The sequence below is a fragment of the Aythya marila genome, assembly GCF_965140915.1.
Source record: "Aythya marila genome assembly, chromosome: 21".
Classification (NCBI taxonomy): Eukaryota; Metazoa; Chordata; class Aves; order Anseriformes; family Anatidae; genus Aythya; species Aythya marila.
In genome coordinates this window covers 8199797-8205331 of record NC_139062.1, presented here as the reverse complement: position 1 = coordinate 8205331, position 5535 = coordinate 8199797, and positions in this window count along the sequence as shown.

The following is a 5535-nucleotide window of genomic DNA, read 5'->3' as shown; positions in this document are numbered from 1 at the left end:
CACATCCTGCAGCAGCCCTTGCAGGAGGCTGACGTCAGTAAAATGGGCTGATTTTTCATTTCAGCCATCCAGTCTGAAACCACCAGAGGGCAGCTTGAAACAGAACCGTTTAAGGGCTGCCCACAAGAAATACTCCATTTGCGAGCACCCAAAGCTGCTTGCCCAGGTATGGCACAATAGGTTAAACGCAGCCCACCACACACTGCCTGCCTTCGGGTGCAGTGAGCTGAGCGTTAACAGCTCAGGGAAGGCCCCTACCTGGCTGCAAAGCGGTTCTAGGGACCTTTAGGTCTTTTTGGTCCTTAGCAGCAATGTTCCCTATCAAAGCTTACCTTGACAATCCAGGCCAAAGAAAACCTTGGGGAAAGCAGAATACTTCACTAGCTTCCAGGGATCACTAGATAAGGGGTAATCCAACAAACACGCTGCCTTTGTTACTGGCAACCTCCAACAAAGCAGAGAAGCAGGCAGAGGGCACCCTTATCAGGCCAGATCTAAAAACACATAAATCTATATCCAAGAGTTATCAAAATCAGACACGAGTCCTGCCACAGCACGGGGAGTTTCATTCCCCTGCCACCATCCAGATGTCCTCTGTCTGGGACAAGGGCTTCCCCCCACACCACGCTATTTATCCAGGTCCATGCAGATGCCAAATGTTCTTCTCAATTTTACCTCACTACAGCAAGCAGGAGCTGGCCTGTAAGCATCAGAAAGAATCCCAAGGAAGAAAAGGAAGGAGGTCCTGGACTCACTGGTACGTCTATGGCAGGGCAGCAGGATCTCTCGCTAAGATAACCTGGCTGTTGAGCTTGAGCCTGTGCCCTGTTACCAGTTTCTTGCACAATCCTGGACAAGTCATTTAGGGCACGAGTTCACGAAGTTGTTGGTTGGTTGGAGCTCCTGTGATCAGGCTTCTCCCAGGTGGGGTTTCAGGAACTGATTCAGCTCACGAAAAGGACAACTCACAGCAGGAATTAAGGGAACTAAGCCAGCAGAAATACACCACCAGGAAAAGAGCCCTGCTCCTTTTGCCAGCCAAAAGAGATTTATTCTTAGTTTAACCACTTTATGATTCCTTTTTACAGTTTCAGAAGCAATAATTTCCTCTTAGGTGCTTGATCCTCTCCATGAAACTTAAGTCCTTAACAAGGTGCCCAGGCATTCAAGCAGTGACTTGCAGGCTTCAGATGGACCAGAGGAAGGAGAGAAGCAACAGGGAGAAACGTTTCTTGGAGGAAGACAAGCGTAGGTGGCAGGCGAAAGCAAAGCAGTGCACCTCCTCAGCACAGGACCCCAGGTAAAATAGCCATGCAGGAAGAGAAGCCAGTGAGCATGAGTTAAGGCTACAGGAAGGCTGGGTCAGGGCAGTGCTGACAACAGCACTCTCAGTCCCACTCAGTCTGTTTTGAAAAGGAGGCAGCTGCTACCAGCTGCAAAGCAAGGCCTAGATGGTGGCCAAGTAGCAGAGGACATTGCTGTCTCTTGAGAACATGCCAAAATCATCAGTCTGTTTTTAGCTGCATCTACAGCAGCAAATGGCAGAGACAACAGGAATGTGTTCACCGAGTGAAACCATACCCAGCAGTAACCACACGTTTTTTTGGGTGGCCTTCAAACTCACTCTAGCCAGGTCCCACAGATACAAACCCAGTGAACTGATGAAGTACAATATCCAATTCAAACACGCTAGAGACATGGGCTCGCTTGCTCTTGCCCATTTCCCCGTGGGGCCACAGGAAGCTGTGCACACTGAGGAAGCAGTGGTGCTGCTGAGCAGCTGCACGAGGACAGGGAGAGGCTCGATGCGAGGCTGCTCGCAGGACAGCACAGGAGGGGACACTTCCCTCCTGTCCTCCCAGCCCAGGAGCTGCCATGTTTGCAGTGTACACCTAATACAACTCCAGCTAGCATGCTCTGGGATGTTAACCAGAATGCATGGTTTACGGACAGCTTGGAGATTGGCTTCGAAAGCACATTGACCTGACTTAACTGATGGAGGTGGCTGCACCTCATCACATCTCCCCCCAGGAGCCCACTAAGGAAGGAAGAGCAGACAGACACAATTCAAGCAGAGTGCAAACAAAGACAGCCATCCCAGGTCAGATGAGGCAGCACACTGACAACAGGTAGCATTTGCTAAGTGGTGCACTCTCATTTGACCCATGCCATAAAACATGCTCCAAAGGTGCTGGTAAAGATGCAGTTGCACCTCAGAGGTCTTATCAAGCATGCTCATCTTTCCTTGCACAATGTGCTTAAGCATAAGGCACACCACTGACAGCAAGAATGAGCACATTACTCAGAAGAAAAGGGAGAACAGGATTAAAGAGTGACTGAACAGATTAACACCTTCCTGGGAAAGCTGCAGAACTGTCTCCCTATCCAGCTCCAAGAGGCTTAAGAAAAGATCCCAGCTGCAGATAGAGTGGCAAACCCCACAGCAAACATGCCCTTAACTGTAACTGTGAAACAGCTTCCCCTAAAACCGCTGGACTTGACAGAGCAAACATAGCCCCTGGGCCGGTAGGACAGGAGGGAAGCATCCCCTCCTGTGCTGTTCTGGGAGCAGCTTCACATCAAGCCCTGCCCTGCTCAGCAGCATCACTGCTTCCACAGCATGCACTGCTTCCTGCACAGCTCCACAGGGAAACAGGCAAGGGACAGAGAGAGAAGGCTCCTCACTTCTGTAATGTTCCTGATGGCACATCATGGGGATGCTGGCAGAAGAAGAAACAGCCATCAGTGTGGCACGATATTAGCATCAATTTGAATTATCACAGCCAGAGATGATGCCTGCACCAAGAGCTACAGAAACAACAGGGTTAGGTAAATCAGCTTACACATGGTAGGGAATTTCCACACATTAACTGAATCAGCAAGGAAGGGACAGAGCACAAGGATGTGCCAAAATCATCTCCTGCTAGGGACAGGTGGCAACTGCTGCCCTGCAGCTCAGCAGTCATCACCCCTGGATTCCAACCTCATTTTGTATTTCTGATGCAAGCATGTCTCTTAAAAGAAAGGCAGGACTTACACTAAATACTTGCCTATTAGTTGATAGTTTTCAACTTCCATATTTCAACTCAAACTGTACAGTGGGAAAACAAACTGATTCATGCCACTTGTCACCACAGCACACATGTTTACATGATACAGACAAACTGGTCAGACTGTGTGTGCTCCCACCTCCTCCCTACGCCTCCACTCTGGCTCTCCTCTTACCTCCTTCCTTGCAGTGGTTTTGGTACCAGCCTGACCACAAAAATAAGCACTAGAGTCTACTAGTTCAGCAGGAAAAGTATCCTGCAAGGTGTTTTTCCGTGCAATTAGTGAATGTAATCATCTCCTGGTATAGCCAAACAGAGATTGTGTGGGCAGGCAGCTGAGGCAGCGACAGTCACTGCTCCAGAGACACCAAGCAGCTGCTCAGGATACAAAGCCACTTGCTTGAAGCAACCAACACAAACAAGAGCTCCATTCGCAATCTGCTTTTAAGCAAACTGATTTAACATTAGGAATTAAAGGATTCACATGAGAGCCTAACTGAAAAAACAAAATTCACTAACCTGTATTTTTGTGCAGGAAGAAGCGGCTGCTTAGCAGAACAGGTACATGGCTGACCAACAGGTCTCATTAGGAGAGTGCTGGGCATCCCAGCCACTGGAACTGAGGCATTAAAACAAGAACCTGCTCTGTGGTTTCCATGCAGCCTTCAGCCCTTTGAGAAGTTTTAACACAATTCTCAGATGCCTTCCCATCAGACTTTTGGCCATTTACAAGAGCCACTGCTAACACAGGGAGCGCTTGGTTCAAAAGCCAGCTCAGACCATGTACTGCTTGCACTAGTAATGAGCTATCACGGGTACCTTGAGTCTTCTCAGGCAAGAAAGCTGATAACATGGGGCTGTGGGTGCATCTTGGGATAGGCAACTACTCTACTATAAAAAGCAGTAATACAAGGCAATTGCAGCTCAAGCCACCTACTAGCTTGCCACACCAGTATCAATGGAAGTTCCCAAGTCCTCCTGCTGCATTTAAGACCTTTGCTTTCAAATATGCTAGCCAAAAATGGCAAACCCAAAAGGGGATAAGAGTGGTTTCTCCACCACCACCACTTTTACCAAACCCAGCGACACAAAGCACACCTCACAGCCCTGGTTTGGGAGGGACCTCATCAATAAGCTGAACAGAAAGGACATGGTGTGAAAGAGCCCCCAAGCTAAACCATTTGAGCTTGTTCAGCCAATTCTAGCACTTTGTCCTCTCTCTGGACTGGGACAGCTATATACTAACATAAGCTACCAGCCAAACCTCCACAAAGCTAATGCAACACAGAGGAAGGAAGCAGCAGCACTCTCTGGAGAGGTTTTTTCCATCATCTAGCACCTTAAGGATTTCCTCAAGAGACAAGTTTAGCCACGTGACACCCGAACAACAAGCACAGCCTGTTTGATTAGCCAAACTGACCTGGAGGAAAGGACCGGCACAGGTCACTGCCAGAAAATACATGCAGGAGGAGCATAGCAAACTATCAGCTATAGGCAACTTTGTATCCAAGACCAAAAAAGTTTGGCAGAGTAAACCTGCTACTTGAAAGCAAAAGTCCTAAAGGACTCTCCTTGCATTTCAGAAGGAATTTCCCACCTGATTTCATGCAAGCAATCCTCTGGCCACTTTGGCCTGGCTGCCAACTTTAGACATTAATTAGGTTTAGCAACTGGAGGATGTAGGAGCCCATCTGAGCCTGCTGTAAGCAAAAGGAACAGCCACCAGTGCTGGGCTGTCAGTGAGCATCACACATAGAGCAGTACCTTCAGCTGCGAGCCAGAGAGCTACAGACAATTCTCCCCACAGAAGACAGCAACTAAAAACTGAACTGCAAAGCTGAACAGCAGCACTAATTGCTAAAAAGTGAAAAGCTCATGTTTTACGCTGAGCTTCTGGATTACAGTACCCAAAAGTCAGCTTCTTAAATTACAAGTTACCTTCAACGAAGCTCTTTGGAGTATGTTTTTAGTAATTAACGCACATTATACATCAACAGTGCGAGACCTCCTTCCTTCGCAGAATATACCAAAATGTGCAGTAAGTCTGTGCACTTTCAAATAGGAGGTAAGTATCATATCATTTCCTCCTTTATGGATTTTTGTTATCTGCTCATGAATGGCACGCAACAGGAAACTTCACAGAGACCACCTCCCAGACAGAAGAGGTACAAGAGCCCAGTAATTCCCCAGAGCCTACTTTTACAATTTGGAATCAAGCATAAGTGCTCCCTTATTAAAGGAGCACTGTGCCCCACCCACCCTTCAGATTTGGGTACGACAGCAGTGACTGCCACAGATCCCAACCATCTTAACAGAACTGAGGCCAGCAGCACAGAGGAAGGAAGGTGTAAACTGATAGCATTAGGCATTAAGGAAAGGCCCAGACTAACTTGTAAGGACCAGAGAGGGGCTCACAAAGGACAAAAGTCATGTATTCACAAGTCCCTCACACAAAGACAAAGGAAATAACTACCCTCAGGCAGGC